The sequence below is a fragment of the Triturus cristatus genome, chromosome 1_1 (assembly GCF_964204655.1).
Source record: "Triturus cristatus chromosome 1_1, aTriCri1.1, whole genome shotgun sequence".
NCBI lineage: Eukaryota > Metazoa > Chordata > Amphibia > Caudata > Salamandridae > Triturus > Triturus cristatus.
Window position 1 is genome coordinate 247,594,942 of NC_140579.1, and position 26,151 is coordinate 247,621,092.

The following is a 26,151-nucleotide window of genomic DNA, read 5'->3' on the forward strand; positions in this document are numbered from 1 at the left end:
AATAGTTGCAACATAATAGAATGTCCCAGACATATTACAAAATGTGCTATGCTGAAATGTCTGTGTCTACATGAGCATCTTCTGTATTATTCTTGATCGAACCGTGTGTTACAAAAGCTGTGTCTCTGAAGCGAATGGTAAAGTACAGGCATTTTGTGCACTGCTCTCCATGTCAACTTAGCAGGGCCTAGAAGCTTACAGCATTTGGTATCATACAAAAAAGATGGCTTCTACATTGCCCCATCTGATACCAAATCACTATCTTCTAACCCCCCACCTCCCTGCCGGCCATTGATGAACAGTATTTCAATTGTTTTTTTTGCAAATATTATTATCAGTGCAGTCACTTTTATCCCTGGGACTGGTGTCAATATGGCTCCTAACACTGATGGCCATGTTCTGTCCCTTCTTCTTGTACTGGGCATTGTTCCTTTCTTTCACTTTTTAGTTAATGTCTCTGATAAGACCAGATCAGATCTCTTCTATTGCATAAATCACGCAATCCAAAATGTCAAGTCAAATGTCTGCTATTTCTTGTGCTATTGTTTGATGTCCAAAAAAGTGGGGAACAAGATGTCTTGCAAGATCAGGTCTCTTAACACACTCAATAGCGGAGTATTTGGCACAGTTAGTTCCAGCACACTATTTAATTTTATTCCAGGACACAAGAACCTCATATGAATTATTAGTTGTTACTCTTCTACCCTCACTTGTATAGATCTAAGCCTTCCAGATCTTGTTGCTGGCATTTGTCGTAATTGGTGTGTACTTAGGTAGTTACATACTCTTAACCAAGTGTTCAATTCAGTTCTTTGATGTTCCAAAGCCTTGTTTTTGATATCTAACTAGCGGGTGATGCACCTCCTAGGGGTCTATTGGTGCAGACACCAGTCAACCATTTAGAAGAAAACGTTGGTGCCTTGATGGTGTACTGTCAGAGGTTACTAGCACATGACAGTTGGCACTCCCTTGGAAAGTAGCTGGTACAGACGTCTTTGGAGTGATGATACCCAGAGGCCTGGGCTTGTTGTGCGCATTATGTTACTGCCTCTGGTGTCTTCTGTTTTCTGTTGGAGGCCCAGCCTGCCCGAGCAGGTGTCTGCCTCTATCTCCTGTTGTTCTTGTCTTGCGTGGTGGATCGAAGGTTGTACCTGCGAGGTGCCTCAGCTTATTCTCTGCTGTCTGGTCCGTCTGCTTTGGAGCTGTGGATCCAGGATGTCAGCCCTTGGCACTTCACTGCTGTTACTGTACTGAGGATGATCTGGTGACGTCCCTTCCACCTTGGCTGGAAGCAGTGCCGTTGGGTGTGGGCTTTTACCCAGATCCAGTCACCAGGCTACAGGTCATGTGGCAGTGGAGTTGTTGCCTCTGGAAGAGCCTGCAGTACCTGGTGGTGAAGATAACGTAAGTTCTCTGTTAATTTCTTGCAGTAACATAAAAGCAGGTAGTCTGTTAATGATAGTGGAGCTGTGGACATATGGCCTGCAATGTTCATGGGGTGGCCAAATATTATTTGCTGGGCTGGGCTTTGTTACCCTATCTGGCGTGCTCCTCATAGTCAGCAGGGCTAGTGGTGGTGCACCTAGCCACGAAAGTTCAGTTGATGCACACATTTTTCCAATCTTATTCCAAAGCGTGGGATAAGTTCCTGTAGGAGGCATTTGGCAACCGTATGTGCATCACAGTTCTCTGTTGGGTATGCTTCGGTCCACTTACTGAACATGCACACAATTACCATCACATGTTTGTACTTGTGGGTGAGGGACATGTCTATGAAGTCCATCTGGAGGCTTTCAAATGGTCTTGGGGAGGTGGGAAATGACCATGTGCAGTTGGTGTGCCCTTTCCAGTATTGTATTGTGCGCAAACAGTGCATTGCCTGCAAAGTCTTTCTGCTATTTGGCGGAACTTGGAGTTGTACCAGCATTGGGAAAACAGTCTCATTCATGCCATCTCGGCCAACATGTGAGAGATCGTGAAAAAAGGCATGTGATAGAAGGAAGCATTGCTGAGGGCAGGCATATCTTCCCATTGGGCCCTGTCCATAACCCCTCCTTTGTTTGCACACATCCTCCTTTGGCCCATTTCTCTTTTTCATCCTCCCCTACCTTCCTCTTAATATAAATTGGGTCAGAGTGTACTGAGTCACTGTTATATTTAGTATTCTTCTCGCTGCTTGTTATTTGTACCATTGCTAACTGGCAGCCTGTCAGTGCTATTGTCTTTTCTTCTCCATCAATAAATGCGTTGCCCTTTGATACATATTCCATTGATGATGTGTGCGCTGCACATTTTATTATAGCCACTGTGGTTGGTCTTAGTAATGCTTGGAGGAAGCCACTGATCAACTGTGCATGTTATATTTGTTGGCCTGTGGGTGTGAGGAATCCCCTCATGGAGAGAGAGGGAAAGAGACAACATTTTGATAAACACAGAAGGTCACTGTTAATGCCAGACCTAATTAGGGGCTGAGTTATGAAATAAAGTGCACCCACGTACTCTGATTAAGTGCAGATATACATCTGTGGTTATTTCACAAGACTTTACAGAAGCAGGACAGGAAATAGTACTCCTAGAAAATATTTGTGAACTGCATTTAATCATGAGCAAATGTGCAGGTGTAGATCTACTCATGCGAAAATCTGAGTGTTTGCAAGCACACTTTTCCTCCATCCACTTTTAGCCAACCTTGGAAGAAGTATTATGTCTGCCATTTTCAGGAGTAAAAAATCCAACCTGTCTCAGCATTCCTACCATTACCTCCATCCTCTGTATGTAGATCTGTGGAACGTGGCAGCATAAGGTAATAGTTAGTATTCAAACCCTACTATGGAAGGAGCCCTGGCATAATCAGAAATGCTCATTTAGAGATCTTATATAATGATATTGCTGCCATAATTTGTCGCCGCATTGCGTGGCATAAAAGGGACAAGTGGTTTTTGTCACAGGACACCTATTCACTAACACCCCTAAAGACTGCACCTGTACATTAAAAGACATAATAAATTTGTACACATTGTATCCTTAAAACATCATAATACGAAGCACAGTCATTCAATGCGCACTATCCTTCTGCATTGGCATATACTCATTACTAAAGAACAATAAATAAACATAATATCACTACTCTTTGTCCAGTCCTTTGTAGCCCCTGGCGAATGCACTGCTTTCAAAAGCATTTTAGCGCATTCCCCTTACAATATAAATTGTTATATATCCTGCAACTCTGAAGAACCTAGAAATGAAAAACATTAATATACATACACAATATTTCTTCTAGATGCATACATAACATAGTACGTCTCCTTGCTCCATTCTATTAGGCAAAACCCTTTAAGAGCGCAATATACCCAGTGCTATTCTATATGTGCTTGTGAGGATGGTGACGTTATATGTTAGGCTGCCGTCTGTGGAGTGAGAAATGGGGAAAACAAGCCAGCTACCTAACATGACGTAATTGTGTTATCTTGGGCATTTCATTTTCATCATAGCAACTTACAACATCTTTCTTAATAATGGGAACCCAGGCCACCCAGATCATTCATCTTTTAGCTCAATAGCTAATATGTTCAAATGCACACATTGAAAAACCAGCACTTGAAACAGGGACAATACCTATCAATGCACGGAAATATCCTGATAACTGGCAGGAGGGTCCTCTGTTCCCCCTGCTTTTTAATTAAGTAGCCTTTGCGCAATGTAATGGAATCTTTTGTCCTTTAAAATAGCAAATGTCTCCTGTTGTAAATCACTCTGGGAGATGGGGTGGGAGACCTGTGGATAACATCACTCTGGCCCTCACAATGTCAATTGACAAGACACCAAACAGACACGTACGACACACATCTTTTCTCTGACGTTCTTGCATCTGAAAATGTTGAACCAAAACTTATTAAAGAGCATATACACAAAATAACATTTCCCTTCATCAATCTTTAAATGAACCTTAAACAATAATAATTTCTAACAGTTATTCAATCCTATTTTGTTAATATACCCTTAAGAATTGGCATTTCCTTCCATTCTCCGCTGCGAAGAATACATATTTTTTTTTATAACCAGTTCTGTTTATACCCACAGAAAACTGTTGTAGTGTGTGGTGTAGTCTTGGCGCAATGCCCAGAATCTGTGGCCAGCCCACGATCGTTATTTCAAAGCCAGTCCACAAGAGTTTTCTTTAACCCCTTAATGTATCATATAATCAAAGGCCGTGCTGGCCATTTCTCAGTAACTATTGCTTTATATTTTATTTTTTTTTCTCACTCTTTCTACTCTACAAAATTATCAGGCGTTGCCTTCCATCTATTTGTCTCCCTTCCTGTCTCATTAGTTCTATGTACCCTCTTCTTTGTTCTACATGTAATTTCATAAATACTTTGGTAAAGGACATGAGATCTGCTCTGGACCATGAGACATGTACAAATTCCACTTTATTCTCCTTTTCCCCAGGTGGAGGGGGCACATTTCACAGGGGCATTATCAATGTGGTGCGTTGTGGGCACTTGGAAAGAAATCAGGGAACGTAAATTTGACAACATCGCAACTATATTATGGAGAGAGGGGGGCTGTTCCCTTATTCTGTGTTAGTCTTAGGGCCAAAGCTTTCTGCTTAGAAGCACAGTGGGCCTCAGGACCTTAGCCCATTAAGACGCGGTATTGTATTTTATTTTTCTGTGCATAATTTTAACAGCTTATTTTTCTTTCTGCAGAACTTGAAAGGTGCATAGGCTGCTTCCTGTCCCATAGTTACAAGAGAAGCAGTATTTTGAAACATCCTGTCAAAAGTTCTATTTGGTTAACTTCCCCATTTATGAGTTTGTGCACGAGAAATTTGCAAAAGGTCTGCTCATCATGGGACAGCTCGGTGGGTTGTGCCCCTGTGGTAGAGAATACCAGTGCATAAATATGTGTTTAGCACGCACAATGTATCCTCTCTAAAAACACATTTACTTTGCACTGGTAAGGGTAAACACACTTCAGCGCGCCTCCCACTTCCTCACAGAGGAGAAGCGTGCTCACTCATGTACATTAATCTAACTGAAGGGATGTCTATCAACCCCTTACTGATGATAGAGTGGGCCTGCCCAAAATTTGTTGTGCAAGCTCAGGGTCCAAGAGCCCTGTTGCTAGAGTATTACAAAACAAACCCTATAATTAAATAAAAGCACTTCAAATAAATGCACACAATACAATAACAGATCTTCAAATTAATGCATATAATGCAATACCAACACCAACACCCTCCTTGTTGTGAGTAGGTGGGCACCTATTCACATCTGGAGACCACCCTTGGTATCCATCAGGAGGCAGTGCACCAGAACCGGCTGATCTCCGGCAACTATTTCCCCTAAACTAGTCCCACACCGTAATCTTCTATTCCCTTTAGTTTCAACATCTGTCTCAAATATAACAATTTTTTTATGTCTTACGTTCCCTGACACGGGAACTGTAAGTCCGGTCTTCTAGCTGTCATGTCATGCCATTTGTATACAAACAATATGGAGTGAAGTCCTTGGCTTAGGGCCACATTGTACACCGTGGAGTCTTTCGGGGGGGCTGGCTGACTGCTATCTAATTTATATTTACCAAGTGAATTTCCCATTGTGAAAGGTCAGTGTGCAGTGTGTTGCGTGCAAGCGCTAAACAGGGACAGGGCAGACACACCGGACAGATGGGTGGGGGCCTCGCGCTGGACAATGGACAGACACCACCACAGTGGGTTAACGTACGTGATCATACTCTTCTCAGCCACTCTCCAGCTGATGTGATAGCAGAGGGAGCCATTCGTCAGGCAAACAGACAGATCAGTTACTTCAAGTTCACCCAAGCGGTTTTAAGTGAGAATGAGAAATAGTTCTGGGTGCTAAATACTGGCGTCCCATGAACGGAAGAAAAGGTGACAGAATAGTGTCGGAAGGAAGGTTAGTAATTCCGCCTCCTTGCAGTCTTCTGTTATCCCATAAGCTGGGATAACGGCTAGGCGGAATTGGAGTCTGTCAGGCAATCCACTAGATAGTGCAGGGTGGTGAACTCTACATTCAGTGCAGGCAAACATATGAAACAAAACACATCCCTGCGCGCAGCGCTGTCAAAGAGGCTGTGTACTAAGAGTATGTGTATTGCCCTTACGCTAATCCCAAAATAGTAACGGGGGGACTTTTATTACGTCAAGAGGTCTCAGGGACAGGACGCAGAGGGTCACTTGCCCTGTATATTATTATTGAACGATGGCGTACAGGACAATTGATATGGGGCAGTCAGACAGATTAGCAGCATCAAATGTTAGTGGTGTTAGCGTCACAATACCCAAAGAAGAGATAACATCATACAGAGACTAGTAAAGCTCTGGAACCCTAACCAAACCTTGCCACTATATATAAGAGGCCTATGTAGTACACAAAAAAATGCAAGGAATTCCCATAGCAACAAACAAATCAGCAACCACGAATAAATCAACAACAACAAACAGGTCAACTACAACAAATAGGTCAACTGATACTCCCCCCCCCTGTGCCTAGGAAATTCCCTAGGCACAGCTGGAGACCGCCTCAGGCGTCCAGTAGGAGGCAGCGCCCCACTGGGTACCCGGGTCCAGTGGCGCTGAGGTGAGGCAACTTGGCCCAGACCTGAGTACAGGGACCTGGAGAACTGGCGCCCTAAGAAACCGTTGCAACCAAAAGAGCGGCAGTCCAGGGACCGCCACTCCCACGATATTGTACCTGTACCAAACAGGATGCGCGCTGTCAGGGGTGCAAAACCGCCACCACCTGAACCTGGGGAGCCAAACCGCCACAACTCTAAAACGAGGGGCTAACTGCTACCACCCAAAACCTGGGGAGCATAACTGCTACAACTCTAAAACGAGGAGCTACCTGCTACCACCCAAACTGGAGTACATAACTCCCAAAGGAAACTTACCGGCGTCTGTTGAGTCTGGCAAAGCGTACCGACCTCTGTTCAAGTCCACGGGAAAAATCCGTGAATGTCCTGCCCCCCCCCAACGGCCGGGGACTCTCTGCTAGCAAGACAGGGGGGTGCAGTAGGTCGCCCTCCTCGGCACGCCATCAGCCAGGTGCTGCCTGGCACCAGGGAGTCACTGCGTGCTGGGAACCTGCAGAAGGGCGCTGTCACCGGCCAGGTGGGGAGGGAATCCGGACCAGGAACTGAACGGTAGAGCAAAAATGCACATGTAAAAATTCAGGCAGAGAGCGGCAGCAATGTCAGAGATCAAGAGCTACGCACGGAACCAGAGGAGAAAGCCTGTCTGCATCCTCTAACGAGGGGCAGACACAAAACAGGAACTCAGTCCACATCCGAATGATGACAGACCGCAAAGTAAATCACAAGAGCCACAAAAAGAACACAGAAGAAAGTGATAAGTACAGGCGTAATGATAGCCATTGAGGTGTCCCACAAGTCGGGGAAGCAGACCTTATATATGTCGCCCGGGCACAAGCATATTACCCTTGACATAGGAGAGAGAGAGAGAGAGAAAGGAAAAGGGAGCAGGAGCCAGAGGCAAAGCGAAGTCAACATACGGGCAGACAGTCCCCCAGCGTTCCAAGGGAGGCGGAGGAGAGAGGAAGGCAAATGGAAATCGTCCTTGATCCTCATGTCTCCGAACACTGATGGAAGCTGGAGTCCAGGCCGCCAGTCCGTGAAATCGCCAGTGGTCTGGAAGCTGCATTCTCCACCAAATGTGGAATCTGAAATATAAGCAAGAAATGAATCCACACAAACGGTCCTCAGTCAAGGGTAAGATAACAGCGTTTATTAGAAACCAACAACAGATTAGCGTGCAGCACGGGGGCACCCAGCAAAGTCACTGAGTGCCCAAAGATGTGACATTGGTGATAGCTTTTATAAGCCAAAACCACAAAGGATACGGCATCATCACATACGTAGCACAAATTAAGCATAGTTCATTTGACCAATTTGCAAGGGCCTAGATAGTTATATACCATTTAAGGTCCGAAAAGTACTGTTGCAGACTGCGTGACCTAGGTCTGCTTCTGGGACTTTCCACTGTAATGTAAGATAAAGGTCTGGTGCTTTTTCAGTTAATAGTTGCAACATAATAGAATGTCCCAGACATATTACAAAATGTGCTATGCTGAAATGTCTGTGTCTACATGAGCATCTTCTGTATTATTCTTGATCGAACCGTGTGTTACAAAAGCTGTGTCTCTGAAGCGAATGGTAAAGTACAGGCATTTTGTGCACTGCTCTCCATGTCAACTTAGCAGGGCCTAGAAGCTTACAGCATTTGGTATCATACAAAAAAGAAGACCCCCTACACTGCCCGAACACCACTGCACTGCCCTAAACCCTAAAACACCACCCCCAGCACAACGCTCAACTGCAAACACGACCCCATACAGTGCCCGAACACCACTGCACTGCCCTATACCCTGAAAGACCACCCCCTGCAAAACCCCCTACATTGCCCGAACACCACTGCACTGCCCTAAACCCTGAAACACCACCCCCAGCACAACCCCTTACACTGTCCGAACACCACTGTGTTGCCCTAAACCCTGAAACACCACCCCCGGCGCGACCCACTACACTGCACGAACACCACTGCACTGCCCTAAACTCTAAAACACCACCCCCAGCACCACCCCTACACTGCCCGAACACCACTGCACTGCCGTATACCCTAAAACACCAGCCCCAGCACGACCCCCTACAATTCCCGAACACCACTGCACTGCCCTAAACCCTGAAATATCAGCCCCAGCACGACTCCCTACAATGCCTGAACACCACTGCCCTAAAACCTGAAACACCACGCCCAGCAAGACCCCCTACAATGCCCAAACACCAATGACCTAAACCCTGAAACACCACCCCCAGCAAGACCCCCTACACTGCCTGAACACCACTGCACTGCCCTAAACCCTGAAACACCACCCCCAGCAGGACCCCCTACACTGCCCAAACACCACTGCCCTATAATCTGAAACACCCTCCTCAGCAAGATCCCCTACACTGCCCGAATACCACTGCCCTAAACTCTGAAACACCACCCCCTACGGGACCCCCTACACTGCCCGAACACCACTGCACCACTGCCGTAAACCTTGAAACACCACCCCCTGCATGACCCTCTACACTGCCCGAACACCACTGCCCTAAACCCTGAAACGCCACCCCCTGCAAGACCCCCTACACTGCCCGAACACAACAGCACTGCCCTAAACCCTGAAACACCATCCCCTGCACAACCCACTACACTGCCCAAACACCACTGCACTGCCCTAAACCCTGAATCACAAACCCCAGCACGACCCACTAAACTACCCGAACACCACTGCACTGCCCTAAAACACCACCCCCAGCACGACCCCCTACACTGCCCGAACACCACTGCACTGCCGTAAGCCCTAAAACACCACCCCCAGCACAATGCCCAACCCCCAACACGACCCCCTACACTGCCCGAACACCACTGCACTGCCCTATACCCTGAAAGACCACTGTTAGAATCCGGGGTCTCTGGTTGGCGCAGGTATGCACTTGCGACAAGCAGGAACCCTTTCCTCTAAGTCAGGGCGTAGGATTACCTCTTTAAAAATAACCCCTGCTCACCCTCTAGGTAACGTGGCGCGAGCAGTCAGGCTAGATTTCCAGAGGGCATTAGGTTAAGCGTTCAAGATATCCCACACAATAATCACCACCCCACCACACAAAGACACAAGGCTGTATTTATATCAAAATAAAGTTCTTTATATAAAAGATTTCTTCAAGCAGGATGTCAAAATACAGTTTGTTCACTTAAATAAGGTTCCAGTTACTTTTAAATGCTTTTAGGCAGTCCAGAGTTCTTAAAATGGCACTTTTCTATTCAAAATAAGCTTCTTTGGGGTATTGTGCACTTCGTAGCGCCCCCTCGTAGGTACACGTCGTACACGTTCGGGACGTCTCGTGCCAAACCTCACGCTTCCTGCGTGAGCGACAGCAATGCTTTTGGTGCTGTACGGTCCGTACAGATGCAGGGACGCGCCGCACACGGACGGCAGAGCAGGTACGGCTCGTACAAAGGTCAGTACGGCTCGTACAAAGGCGCGCTGGTCACAATACCTTGGTTCTTTGTAGAGGAGGTTCGTGGCGGCCTCGTAGTCCCGCACAAAGGTGTTCCACGTCGCGCTTCAGTCCTGGATCTCCAGGGGACGGTGAGGCTTCGTGGGGCGCTCGGGGAGGATCTCAGTGGCCACGATGATTTCAGGAGCGGGAGGGGCGGCTCGGGAGTGATTCTTAGCGCTTGGCAGCGCTGTCGGCTTTCCTCAGGGTGGCGAACCAGCTGCTCGGTGCCCTCACAGGGATCTCAGCTGCACAGGGTCGCAGAGGCTCGGCGTTTGGACGTCCGGGGTCTCTTCTTTGCGTTGCGAGCTATGGCTCGGGGACAGTTGCTTGCTGGGCTAGGGCCAGGTAGGCCGGCCTTGGCAGTGCTCACAGCAGCCCCGGTGGCAGACGTCGCGGTGCTCGGAGAGAGAGGGGAGCACACAGGTTCTCTGGGGGTCAGCGTGACAGGATCACCTCCAGCAGCTCCTCTTTTCCTTGGGGGAAGGTAGTGCCCACTGTTCCTGGGGCGCAGTTCAGGGGGCAAGTTCACCAGCAAGCCCTTGGAGATTGTTCAAAGCACAAGTTGATTCAATAGTCTTTTCCTTTAGTCTTTTCCTCTCCTTCTTGCAGCAAGGCACCCACCGCAGGCCAGTCTCACAGGTCAGAGACAGTAGTCCTCCATGCAGCTTTCCCAGGTCCTTCCCTCCAAGCAGAGTTTCTTGTTGGCGCAAACAGGATCTGATTTCTTAGAAGCAGGGCTCCTTCTTTTATAGCACAATTCTTTTGTTCTTTGTCGCCAGGGGGCCTGGGCCTGGCTCAGTCCAGTTTTGGAGCACTTTGTTGTGGTGACTCTGCTCTTTCCTTTCAGCATCAGGGCAGAAACATCAGCCGCTCCACAGGGGGCGGAGCCGGCATTGTGGTGGCAGAGCACAGATCTATTCAGAGTCAAAGGTGTACTCCTCCCACCCATCCTGGTGTAATCTTTCTACCCACCACCTGGCAGCCAGCCTGTCTCCTGGAATGCCCCAGCCCTGCTCCTTTACTGTTACTAGGCAGAACACACACACACAGCAGAGGCGGACTGAAATGGCCAGGTCAGTAAATACTAACTTTCTAAAAGTATTATTTACAAACACAGGATATTAAAATAAACTTTACTAAAATAAGTATTTTATTATTCTGAGTTCAGGCATACTAAACTTGACTTTCTACCATGCTCTCTGAGTCCACTGGGATTACAGCGTGTAGTAATTCCAGCAGCCCATTCTGGCCTATGGAGAGCAGGTAGCCTTCAATAGTGAAAAACGAAAATGGCTGTAATTCACTATTAGGGCATGCCACATACATCAGGGCATGTCCTACCTTATACCTACAATGCACCCTGCCCTTGGGCCTACCAGAGGGGTGTCTAATATGTAGTTAAGGGAAGGTTCGGGGACTGGCAAGTAGGTGCACTTGCGCAATCAGCGCGACAGTACCAGACCGCGCGCAGGTTCTGCAGTGGCAGACCCTAGACACATTTTACTAGGCCGCTTCTGTGGGTGGCACAACCAGTGCTGCAAGCCCACCAGCAGCATTTGTATTTACAAGCCCTGGCACTCCTGGTGCACTTTACTAGGGCTGATAGTAAACCAAATAAGCCAAACATGGACACCAATCAATGTATACATTTTTCCAAAGGGAGCACTTGCACTGTGACACTGATTAGCAGTGGCACAGTGCCCTGAGTAGCTAACACCAACAAAACACAATGAACCACATCAGCAAAAAGTGGAAGGGAAACTCACGCCATGGTGCCAGGTCTAACAACCACCCCCTGCAAGACCCCCTACACTGCCCAAACACCACTGCACTGCCCTAAACCCTGAAACACCACCCCCTGCACAACCCCCTACACTGTCCGAACACCACTGCGCTGCCCTAAACCCTGAAACTCCACCCCCAGCGTGACCCACTACACTGCACGAACACCACTGCTCTGCCCTAAACTCTAAAACACCACCCCCAGCAAGACCCCCTACACTGCCCGAACACCACTACACTGCCCTAAAGCACCAGCCCAGCAGGACCCCCTACACTGCTCGAACACCATTGCACTGCCCTAAACCCTGAATCACCCCTACACTGCCTGAACACCACTGTACTGCCCTAAACCCTGAAACAGCCCCAGCAGACCCCCTACACTGCCCGAACACCAATGCCCTAAACCCAGAAACACCACCCCCAGCACAACCCCCTACACTGCCAGAACACCAGTGCACTATCCTAAACCCAAAAACACCACCCCCAGCATGACCCCCTACACTGCCCGAACACCACTGCCCTATACCCTGAAACACCCTCCCCAGCAAGATCCCCTACACTGTCCGAATACCACTGCCCTAAACCCTGAAACACCACCCCCTGCAATACCCCCTACACTGCCCGAACACCACTGCACCACTGCCCTAAACCCTGAAATACCACCCCCTGCATGACCCACTAAACTGCCTGAACACCACTGCCCTAAGCCCAGATTCACCACCCCATGCAAGACCCCCTACACTGCCCGAAAAGCACTGCACTGCCCTAAACCCTGAAACACCACCCCCTGCACGACTCATACACTGCCTGATCACCACTGCACTGCCCTAAACCCTGAAACACCACCTCCAGCATGACCCCCTACACTGCCTGAACACCACTGCACTGCCCTAAACCATAAAACACCTGCCTTAGCACGAGCCCCTACACTGCCCGAACACCACTGCACTGCCCTAAACCCTGAAACACCATCCCCTGCACGACCCACTACACTGCCCAAACACCACTCCACTGCCCTAAAACACCACCCCCAGCACGACCCCCTACACTGCCCGAACATCACTACACTGCCCTAAACCCTAAAACACCACCCCCAGCACAACGCACAACCCCCAACACGACCCCATACAGTGCCCGAACACCACTGCACTGCCCTATACCCTGAAAGACCACCCCCTGCAAGACCCGCTACACTGCCCGAACACCACTGCACTGCCCTAAACCCTGAAACACCACCCACAGCACAACCCCCTACAATGTCCGAACTCCACTGCGCTGCCCTAAACCCTGAAACACCACCCCCAGCGCGACCCACTACAGTGCACGAACACCACTGCACTGCCCTAAACTCTAATACACCACCCCCAGCACCACCCCTACACTGCCCGAACACCACTGCTCTGCCGTATACCCTGAACCACCAGCCCCAGCACGACCCCCTTCAATGCCCGAACACCACTGCACTGCCCTATACCCTGAAACACCCTCCCCAGCAAGATCCCCTACACTGTCCGAATACCACTGCCCTAAAACCTGAAACACCACCCCCTGCAATACCCCCTACACTGCCCGAACACCAGTGCACCACTGCCCTAAACCCTGAAATACCACCCCCTGCATGACCCACTACACTGCCTGAACACCACTGCCCTAAGCCCAGAATCACCACCCCCTGCAAGACCCCTACACTGCCCGAAAACAACTGCACTGCCCTAAACACTGAAACACCACCCCCTGCACGACTCATACACTGCCCGATCACCACTGCACTGCCCTAAACCCTGAAACACCACCCCCAGCATGACCCCCTACACTGCCTGAACACCACTGCACTGCCCTAAACCCTAAAACACCTGCCTTAGCACGACCCCCTACACTGCCCAAACACCACTGCACTGCCCTAAACCCTGAAACACCATCCCATGCACGACCCACTGCACTGCCCTAAACCCTGAAACACAACCCCCAGCATGACCCAGTAAACTACCAGAACACCACTGCACTGCCCTAAAACACCACCCCCAGCACGACCCCCTACACTGCCCGAACACCACTACACTGCCCTAAACCCTAAAACACCACCCCCAGCACAACGCCCAACCCCCAACATGACCCCATACAGTGCCCGAACACCACTGCACTGCCCTATACCCTGAAAGACCACCCCCTGCAAGACCCGCTACACTGCCCGAACACCACTGCACTGCCCTAAACCCTGAAACACCACCCCCAGCACAACCCCCTACACTGTCCGAACACCACTGCGCTGCCCTAAACCCTGAAACACCACCCCCAGCGCGACCCACTACTGTACACGAACACCACTGCACTGCCCTAAACTCTAATACACCACCCCCAGCACCACCCCTACACTGCCCAAACACCACTGCACTGCCGTATACCCTGAAACACCAGCCCCAGCACGATCCCCTACAATGCCCGAACACCACTGCACTGCCCTAAACCCTGAAATATCAGCCCCAGCACGACTCCCTACAATGCCTGAACACCACTGCCCTAAAACCTGAAACACCACGCCCAGCAAGACCCCCTACACTGCCCAAACACCAATGACCTAAACCCTGAAACACCACCCCCAGCAGGACCCCCTACACTGCCTGAACACTACTGCCCTATAACCTGAAACACCCTTCCCAGCAAGATCCCCTAGACTGCCCGAATACCACTGCCCTAAACTCTGAAACACCACCCCCTACGGGACCCCCTACACTGCCCGAACACCACTGCCCTAAACCTTGAAATACCACCCCCTGCACGACCCTCTACACTGCCTGAACACCACTGCCCTAAACCCTGAAACGCCACCCCCTGCAAGACCCCCTACACTGCCCGAACACAACAGCACTGCCCTAAACCCTGAAACACCATCCCCTGCCTGACGCACTACACTGCCCAAACACCACTGCACTGCCCTAAACCCTGAAGCACAACCCCCAGCATGACCCACTAAACTACCCGTACACCACTGCACTGCCCTAAAACACCACCCCCCAAGCACAACTCCCTACCCCCAACATGACCCCCTACACTGCCCGAACACCACTGCACTGCCCTATACCCTGAAAGACCACCCCCTGCAAGACACCCAACACTGCCCGAACACCACTGCACTGCCCTAAACCACCACCCCCTGCACAACACCCTACACTGTCCGAACACAACTGCGCTCCCCTAAACCCTGAATCACCCCTACACTGCCCGAACACCACTGTACTGTCCTAAACCCTGAAACAGCCCCAGCATGACCCCCTACACTGCCCGAACACCAATGCCCTAAACCCAGAAACACCACCCCCAGCAAGACCCCCTACACTGCCCTAAACCCTGAAACACCATCCCCTGCACGACCCACTACACTGCCCAAACACCACTGCACTGCCCTAAACCCTGAAACACAACCCCCAGCACGACCCAGTAAACTACAAGAACACCACTGCACTGCCCTAAAACATCACCCCCAGCACGACCCCCTACACTGCCCGAACACCACTGCACTGCCATAAACCCTAAAACACCACCCCCAGCACAACGCTCAACCGCCAACATGACCCCATACAGTGCCCGAACACCACTGCACTGCCCTATACCCTGAAAGACCACCCCCTGCAAAACCCCCTACATTGCCCGAACACCACTGCACTGCCCTAAACCCTGAAACACCACCCCCAGCACAACCCCTTACACTGTCCGAACACCACTGTGTTGCCCTAAACCCTGAAACACCACCCCCGGCGCGACCCACTACACTGCACGAACACCACTGCACTGCCCTAAACTCTAAAACACCACCCCCAGCACCACCCCTACACTGCCCGAACACCACTGCACTGCTGTATACCCTAAAACACCAGCCCCAGCACGACCCCCTACAATTCCCGAACACCACTGCACTGCCCTAAACCCTGAAATATCAGCCCCAGCACGACTCCCTACAATGCCTGAACACCACTGCCCTAAAACCTGAAACACCACGCCCAGCAAGACCCCCTACAATGCCCAAACACCAATGACCTAAACCCTGAAACACCACCCCCAGCAAGACCCCCTACACTGCCTGAACACCACTGCACTGCCCTAAACCCTGAAACACCAGCCCCAGCAGGACCCCCTACACTGCCCAAACACCACTGCCCTATAATCTGAAACACCCTCCTCAGCAAGATCACCTACACTGCCCGAATACCACTGCCCTAAACTCTGAAACACCACCCCCTACGGGACCCCCTACACTGCCCGAACACCACTGCACCACTGCCGTAAACCTTGAAACACCACCCCCTGCACGACCCTCTACATTGCCCGAACACCACTGCCCTAAACCCTGAAACGCCACCCCCTGCAAGACCCCCTACACTGCCCGAACACAACAGCACTGCCCTAAACCCTGAAACACCATCCCCTGCACGACCCACTACACTGCCCAAACACCACTGCACTGCCCTAAACCCTGAATCACAAACCCCAGCACGACCCACTAAACTACCCGAACACCACTGCACTGCCCTAAAACACCACCCCCAGCACGACCCCCTACACTGCCCGAACACCACTGCACTGCCGTAAGCCCTAAAACACCACCCCCAGCACAAAGCCCAACCCCCAACACGACCCCCTACACTGCCCGAACACCACTGCACTGCCCTATACCCTGAAAGACCACTGTTAGAATCCGGGGTCTCTGGTTGGCGCAGGTATGCACTTGCGACAAGCAGGAACCCTTTCCTCTAAGTCAGGGCGTAGGATTACCTCTTTAAAAATAACCCCTGCTCACCCTCTAGGTAACGTGGCGCGAGCAGTCAGGCTAGATTTCCAGAGGGCATTAGGTTAAGCGTTCAAGATATCCCACACAATAATCACCACCCCACCACACAAAGACACAAGGCTGTATTTATATCAAAATAAAGTTCTTTATATAAAAGATTTCTTCAAGCAGGATGTCAAAATACAGTTTGTTCACTTAAATAAGGTTCCAGTTACTTTTAAATGCTTTTAGGCAGTCCAGAGTTCTTAAAATGGCACTTTCCTATTCAAAATAAGCTTCTTTGGGGTATTGTGCACTTCGTAGCGCCTCCGGTACGCTTCGTACCGCTATTTGGGCTCGTCGTGCCGTTTCTCACACTTCTCGCGTGAGGACGCGATGCTGGCCGTGAACCGAACGGACCGTACCCTCGTAGGTACGCGTCGTACACGTTCGGGACGTCTCGTGCCAAACCTCACGCTTCCTGCGTGAGCGACGGCAATGCTTTTGGTGCTGTACGGTCCGTACAGATGCAGGGACGCGCGGCACACGGACGGCAGAGCAGGTACGGCTCGTACAAAGGTCAGTACGGCTCGTACAAAGGCGCGCTGGTCACAATACCTTGGTTCTTTGTAGAGGAGGTTCGTGGCGGCCTCGTAGTCCCGCACAAAGGTGTCCCACGTCGCGCTTCAGTCCCGGATCTCCAGGGGACGGTGAGGCTTCGTGGGGCGCTCGGGGAGGATCTCAGTGGCCACGATGATTTCAGGAGCGGGAGGGGCGGCTCGGGAGTGATTCTTAGCGCTTGGCAGCGCTGTCGGCTTTCCTCAGGGTGGCGAACCAGCTGCTCGGTGCCCTCACAGGGATCTCAGCTGCACAGGGTCGCAGAGGCTCGGCGTTTGGACGTACGGGGTCTCTTCTTTGCGTTGCGAGCTATGGCTCGGGGACAGTTGCTTGCTGGGCTAGGGCCAGGTAGGCCGGCCTTGGCAGTGCTCACAGCAGCCCCGGTGGCAGACGTCGCGGTGCTCGGAGAGAGAGGGGAGCACACAGGTTCTCTGGGGGTCAGCGTGACAGGATCACCTCCAGCAGCTCCTCTTTTCCTTGGGGGAAGGTAGTGCCCACTGTTCCTGGGGCGCAGTTCAGGGGGCAAGTTCACCAGCAAGCCCTTGGAGATTGTTCAAAGCACAAGTTGATTCAATAGTCTTTTCCTTTAGTCTTTTCCTCTCCTTCTTGCAGCAAGGCACCCACCGCAGGCCAGTCTCACAGGTCAGAGACAGTAGTCCTCCATGCAGCTTTCCCAGGTCCTTCCCTCCAAGCAGAGTTTCTTGTTGGCGCAAACAGGATCTGATTTCTTAGAAGCAGGGCTCCTTCTTTTATAGCACAATTCTTTTGTTCTTTGTCGCCAGGGGGCCTGGGCCTGGCTCAGTCCAGTTTTGGAGCACTTTGTTGTGGTGACTCTGCTCTTTCCTTTCAGCATCAGGGCAGAAACATCAGCCGCTCCACAGGGGGCGGAGCCGGCATTGTGGTGGCAGAGCACAGGTCTATTCAGAGTCAAAGGTGTACTCCTCCCACCCATCCTGGTGTAATCTTTCTACCCACCACCTGGCAGCCAGCCTGTCTCCTGGAATTCCCCAGCCCTGCTCCTTTACTGTTACTAGGCAGAACACACACACACAGCAGAGGCGGACTGAAATGGCCAGGTCAGTAAATACTAACTTTCTAAAAGTATTATTTACAAACACAGGATATTAAAATAAACTTTACTAAAATAAGTATTTTATTATTCTGAGTTCAGGCATACTAAACTTGACTTTCTACCATGCTCTCTGAGTCCACTGGGATTACAGCGTGTAGTAATTCCAGCAGCCCATTCTGGCCTATGGAGAGCAGGTAGCCTTCAATAGTGAAAAACGAAAATGGCTGTAATTCACTATTAGGGCATGCCACATACATCAGGGCATGTCCTACCTTATACCTACAATGCACCCTGCCCTTGGGCCTACCAGAGGGGTGTCTAATATGTAGTTAAGGGAAGGTTCGGGGACTGGCAAGTAGGTGCACTTGCGCAATCAGCGCGACAGTACCAGACCGCGCGCAGGTTCTGCAGTGGCAGACCCTAGACACATTTTACTAGGCCGCTTCTGTGGGTGGCACAACCAGTGCTGCAAGCCCACCAGCAGCATTTGTATTTACAAGCCCTGGCACTCCTGGTGCACTTTACTAGGGCTGATAGTAAACCAAATAAGCCAAACATGGACACCAATCAATGTATACATTTTTCCAAAGGGAGCACTTGCACTGTGACACTGATTAGCAGTGGCACAGTGCCCTGAGTAGCTAACACCAACAAAACACAATGAACCACATCAGCAAAAAGTGGAAGGGAAACTCACGCCATGGTGCCAGGTCTAACAACCACCCCCTGCAAGACCCCCTACACTGCCCAAACACCACTGCACTGCCCTAAACCCTGAAACACCACCCCCTGCACAACCCCCTACACTGTCCGAACACCACTGCGCTGCCCTAAACCCTGAAACTCCACCCCCAGCGTGACCCACTACACTGCACGAACACCACTGCTCTGCCCTAAACTCTAAAACACCACCCCCAGCAAGACCCCCTACACTGCCCGAACACCACTACACTGCCCTAAAGCACCAGCCCAGCAGGACCCCCTACACTGCTCGAACACCATTGCACTGCCCTAAACCCTGAATCACCCCTACACTGCCTGAACACCACTGTACTGCCCTAAACCCTGAAACAGCCCCAGCAGACCCCCTACACTGCCCGAACACCAATGCCCTAAACCCAGAAACACCACCCCCAGCACAACCCCCTACACTGCCAGAACACCAGTGCACTATCCTAAACCCAAAAACACCACCCCCAGCATGACCCCCTACACTGCCCGAACACCACTGCCCTATACCCTGAAACACCCTCCCCAGCAAGATCCCCTACACTGTCCGAATACCACTGCCCTAAACCCTGAAACACCACCCCCTGCAATACCCCCTACACTGCCCGAACACCACTGCACCACTGCCCTAAACCCTGAAATACCACCCCCTGCATGACCCACTAAACTGCCTGAACACCACTGCCCTAAGCCCAGATTCACCACCCCCTGCAAGACCCCCTACACTGCCCGAAAAGCACTGCACTGCCCTAAACCCTGAAACACCACCCCCTGCACGACTCATACACTGCCTGATCACCACTGCACTGCCCTAAACCCTGAAACACCACCTCCAGCATGACCCCCTACACTGCCTGAACACCACTGCACTGCCCTAAACCATAAAACACCTGCCTTAGCACGAGCCCCTACACTGCCCGAACACCACTGCACTGCCCTAAACCCTGAAACACCATCCCCTGCACGACCCACTACACTGCCCAAACACCACTCCACTGCCCTAAAACACCACCCCCAGCACGACCCCCTACACTGCCCGAACACCACTACACTGCCCTAAACCCTAAAACACCACCCCCAGCACAACGCACAACCCCCAACACGACCCCATACAGTGCCCGAACACCACTGCACTACCCTATACCCTGAAAGACCACCCCCTGCAAGACCCGCTACACTGCCCGAACACCACTGCACTGCCCTAAACCCTGAAACACCACCCACAGCACAACCCCCTACAATGTCCGAACTCCACTGCGCTGCCCTAAACCCTGAAACACCACCCCCAGCGCGACCCACTACAGTGCACGAACACCACTGCACTGCCCTAAACTCTAATACACCACCCCCAGCACCACCCCTACACTGCCCGAACACCACTGCTCTGCCATATACCCTGAACCACCAGCCCCAGCACGACCCCCTTCAATGCCCGAACACCACTGCACTGCCCTATACCCTGAAACACCCTCCCCAGCAAGATCCCCTACACTGTCCGAATACCACTGCCCTAAAACCTGAAACACCACCCCCTGCAATACCCCCTACACTGCCCGAACACCAGTGCACCACTGCCCTAAACCCTGAAATACCACCCCCTGCATGACCCACTACACTGCCTGAACACCACTGCCCTAAGCCCAGAATCACCACCCCCTGCAAGACCCCTACACTGCCCGAAAACAACTGCACTGCCCTAAACACTGAAACACCACCCCCTGCACGACTCATACACTGCCCGATCACCACTGCACTGCCCTAAACCCTGAAACACCACCCCCAGCATGACCCCCTACACTGCCTGAACACCACTGCACTGCCCTAAACCCTAAAACACCTGCCTTAGCACGACCCCCTACACTGCCCAAACACCACTGCACTGCCCTAAACCCTGAAACACCATCCCATGCACGACCCACTGCACTGCCCTAAACCCTGAAACACAACCCCCAGCACGACCCAGTAAACTACCAGAACACCACTGCACTGCCCTAAAACACCACCCCCAGCACGACCCCCTACACTGCCCGAACACCACTACACTGCCCTAAACCCTAAAACACCACCCCCAGCACAACGCCCAACCCCCAACATGACCCCATACAGTGCCCGAACACCACTGCACTGCCCTATACCCTGAAAGACCACCCCCTGCAAGACCCGCTACACTGCCCGAACACCACTGCACTGCCCTAAACCCTGAAACACCACCCCCAGCACAACCCCCTACACTGTCCGAACACCACTGCGCTGCCCTAAACCCTGAAACACCACCCCCAGCGCGACCCACTACTGTGCACGAACACCACTGCACTGCCCTAAACTCTAATACACCACCCCCAGCACCACCCCTACACTGCCCAAACACCACTGCACTGCCGTATACCCTGAAACACCAGCCCCAGCACGATCCCCTACAATGCCCGAACACCACTGCACTGCCCTAAACCCTGAAATATCAGCCCCAGCACGACTCCCTACAATGCCTGAACACCACTGCCCTAAAACCTGAAACACCACGCCCAGCAAGACCCCCTACACTGCCCAAACACCAATGACCTAAACCCTGAAACACCACCCCCAGCAGGACCCCCTACACTGCCTGAACACTACTGCCCTATAACCTGAAACACCCTTCCCAGCAAGATCCCCTAGACTGCCCGAATACCACTGCCCTAAACTCTGAAACACCACCCCCTACGGGACCCCCTACACTGCCCGAACACCACTGCCCTAAACCTTGAAATACCACCCCCTGCACGACCCTCTACACTGCCTGAACACCACTGCCCTAAACCCTGAAACGCCACCCCCTGCAAGACCCCCTACACTGCCCGAACACAACAGCACTGCCCTAAACCCTGAAACACCATCCCCTGCCTGACGCACTACACTGCCCAAACACCACTGCACTGCCCTAAACCCTGAAGCACAACCCCCAGCATGACCCACTAAACTACCCGTACACCACTGCACTGCCCTAAAACATCACCCCCAGCACAACCCCCTACACTGCCCGAACACCACTGCACTAAGCCCTAAAACACCACCCCCCAAGCACAACTCCCTACCCCCAACATGACCCCCTACACTGCCCGAACACCACTGCACTGCCCTATACCCTGAAAGACCACCCCTGCAAGACACCCAACACTGCCCGAACACCACTGCACTGCCCTAAACCACCACCCCCTGCACAACACCCTACACTGTCCGAACACAACTGCGCTCCCCTAAACCCTGAATCACCCCTACACTGCCCGAACACCACTGTACTGTCCTAAACCCTGAAACAGCCCCAGCATGACCCCCTACACTGCCCGAACACCAATGCCCTAAACCCAGAAACACCACCCCCAGCAAGACCCCCTACACTGCCCTAAACCCTGAAACACCATCCCCTGCACGACCCACTACACTGCCCAAACACCACTGCACTGCCCTAAACCCTGAAACACAACCCCCAGCACGACCCAGTAAACTACAAGAACACCACTGCACTGCCCTAAAACATCACCCCCAGCACGACCCCCTACACTGCCCGAACACCACTGCACTGCCCTAAACCCTAAAACACCACCCCCAGCACAACGCTCAACCGCCAACATGACCCCATACAGTGCCCGAACACCACTGCACTGCCCTATACCCTGAAAGACCACCCCCTGCAAAACCCCCTACATTGCCCGAACACCACTGCACTGCCCTAAACCCTGAAACACCACCCCCAGCACAACCCCTTACACTGTCCGAACACCACTGTGTTGCCCTAAACCCTGAAACACCACCCCCGGCGTGACCCACTACACTGCGCGAACACCACTGCACTGCCCTAAACTCTAAAACACCACCCCCAGCACCACCCCTACACTGCCCGAACACCACTGCACTGCCGTATACCCTAAAACACCAGCCCCAGCACGACCCCCTACAATTCCCGAACACCACTGCACTGCCCTAAACCCTGAAATATCAGCCCCAGCACGACTCCCTACAATGCCTGAACACCACTGCCCTAAAACCTGAAACACCACGCCCAGCAAGACCCCCTACAATGCCCAAACACCAATGACCTAAACCCTGAAACACCACCCCCAGCAAGACCCCCTACACTGCCTGAACACCACTGCACTGCCCTAAACCCTGAAACACCACTCCCAGCAGGACCCCCTACACTGCCCAAACACCACTGCCCTATAATCTGAAACACCCTCCTCAGCAAGATCCCCTACACTGCCCGAATACCACTGCCCTAAACTCTGAAACACCACCCCCTACGGGACCCCCTACACTGCCCGAACACCACTGCACCACTGCCGTAAACCTTGAAACACCACCCCCTGCACGACCCTCTACATTGCCCGAACACCACTGCCCTAAACCCTGAAACGCCACCCCCTGCAAGACCCCCTACACTGCCCGAACACAACAGCACTGCCCTAAACCCTGAAACACCATCCCCTGCACGACCCACTACACTGCCCAAACACCACTGCACTGCCCTAAACCCTGAATCACAAACCCCAGCACGACCCACTAAACTACCCGAACACCACTGCACTGCCCTAAAACACCACCCCCAGCACGACCCCCTACACTGCCCGAACACCACTGCACTGCCGTAAGCCCTAAAACACCACCCCCAGCACAATGCCCAACCCCCAACACGACCCCCTACACTGCCCGAACACCACTGCACTGCCCTATACCCTGAAAGACCACTGTTAGAATCCGGGGTCTCTGGTTGGCGCAGGTATGCACTTGCGACAAGCAGGAACCCTTTCCTCTAAGTCAGGGCGTAGGATTACCTCTTTAAAAATAACCCCTGCTCACCCTCTAGGTAACGTGGCGCGAGCAGTCAGGCTAGATTTCCAGAGGGCATTAGGTTAAGCGTTCAAGATATCCCACACAATAATCACCACCCCACCACACAAAGACACAAGGCTGTATTTATATCAAAATAAAGTTCTTTATATAAAAGATTTCTTCAAGCAGGATGTCAAAATACAGTTTGTTCACTTAAATAAGGTTCCAGTTACTTTTAAATGCTTTTAGGCAGTCCAGAGTTCTTAAAATGGCACTTTCCTATTCAAAATAAGCTTCTTTGGGGTATTGTGCACTTCGTAGCGCCTCCGGTACGCTTCGTACCGCTATTTGGGCTCGTCGTGCCGTTTCTCACACTTCTCGCGTGAGGACGCGATGCTGGCCGTGAACCGAACGGACCGTACCCTCGTAGGTACGCGTCGTACACGTTCGGGACGTCTCGTGCCAAACCTCACGCTTCCTGCGTGAGCGACGGCAATGCTTTTGGTGCTGTACGGTCCGTACAGATGCAGGGACGCGCCGCACACGGACGGCAGAGCAGGTACGGCTCGTACAAAGGTCAGTACGGCTCGTACAAAGGCGCGCTGGTCACAATACCTTGGTTCTTTGTAGAGGAGGTTCGTGGCGGCCTCGTAGTCCCGCACAAAGGTGTCCCACGTCGCGCTTCCGTCCCGGATCTCCAGGGGACGGTGAGGCTTCGTGGGGCGCTCGGGGAGGATCTCAGTGGCCACGATGATTTCAGGAGCGGGAGGGGCGGCTCGGGAGTGATTCTTAGCGCTTGGCAGCGCTGTCGGCTTTCCTCAGGGTGGCGAACCAGCTGCTCGGTGCCCTCACAGGGATCTCAGCTGCACAGGGTCGCAGAGGCTCGGCGTTTGGACGTCCAGGGTCTCTTCTTTGCGTTGCGAGCTATGGCTCGGGGGCAGTTGCTTGCTGGGCTAGGGCCAGGTAGGCCGGCCTTGGCAGTGCTCACAGCAGCCCCGGTGGCAGACGTCGCGGTGCTCGGAGAGAGAGGGGAGCACACAGGTTCTCTGGGGGTCAGCGTGACAGGATCACCTCCAGCAGCTCCTCTTTTCCTTGGGGGAAGGTAGTGCCCACTGTTCCTGGGGCGCAGTTCAGGGGGCAAGTTCACCAGCAAGCCCTTGGAGATTGTTCAAAGCACAAGTTGATTCAAAAGTCTTTTCCTTTAGTCTTTTCCTCTCCTTCTTGCAGCAAGGCACCCACCGCAGGCCAGTCTCACAGGTCAGAGACAGTAGTCCTCCATGCAGCTTTCCCAGGTCCTTCCCTCCAAGCAGAGTTTCTTGTTGGCGCAAACAGGATCTGATTTCTTAGGAGCAGGGCTCCTTCTTTTATAGCACAATTCTTTTGTTCTTTGTCGCCAGGGGGCCTGGGCCTGGCTCAGTCCAGTTTTGGAGCACTTTGTTGTGGTGACTCTGCTCTTTCCTTTCAGCATCAGGGCAGAAACATCAGCCGCTCCACAGGGGGCGGAGCCGGCATTGTGGTGGCAGAGCACAGGTCTATTCAGAGTCAAAGGTGTACTCCTCCCACCCATCCTGGTGTAATCTTTCTACCCACCACCTGGCAGCCAGCCTGTCTCCTGGAATTCCCCAGCCCTGCTCCTTTACTGTTACTAGGCAGAACACACACACACAGCAGAGGCGGACTGAAATGGCCAGGTCAGTAAATACTAACTTTCTAAAAGTAGTATTTACAAACACAGGATATTAAAATAAACTTTACTAAAATAAGTATTTTATTATTCTGAGTTCAGGCATACTAAACTTGACTTTCTACCATGCTCTCTGAGTCCACTGGGATTACAGCGTGTAGTAATTCCAGCAGCCCATTCTGGCCTAAGGAGAGCAGGTAGCCTTCAATAGTGAAAAACGAAAATGGCTGTAATTCACTATTAGGGCATGCCACATACATCAGGGCATGTCCTACCTTATACCTACAATGCACCCTGCCCTTGGGCCTACCAGAAGGGTGTCTAATATGTAGTTAAGGGAAGGTTCGGGGACTGGCAAGTAGGTGCACTTGCGCAATCAGCGCGACAGTACCAGACCGCGCGCAGGTTCTGCAGTGGCAGACCCTAGACACATTTTACTAGGCCGCTTCTGTGGGTGGCACAACCAGTGCTGCAAGCCCACCAGCAGCATTTGTATTTACAAGCCCTGGCACTCCTGGTGCACTTTACTAGGGCTGATAGTAAACCAAATAAGCCAAACATGGACACCAATCAATGTATACATTTTTCCAAAGGGAGCACTTGCACTGT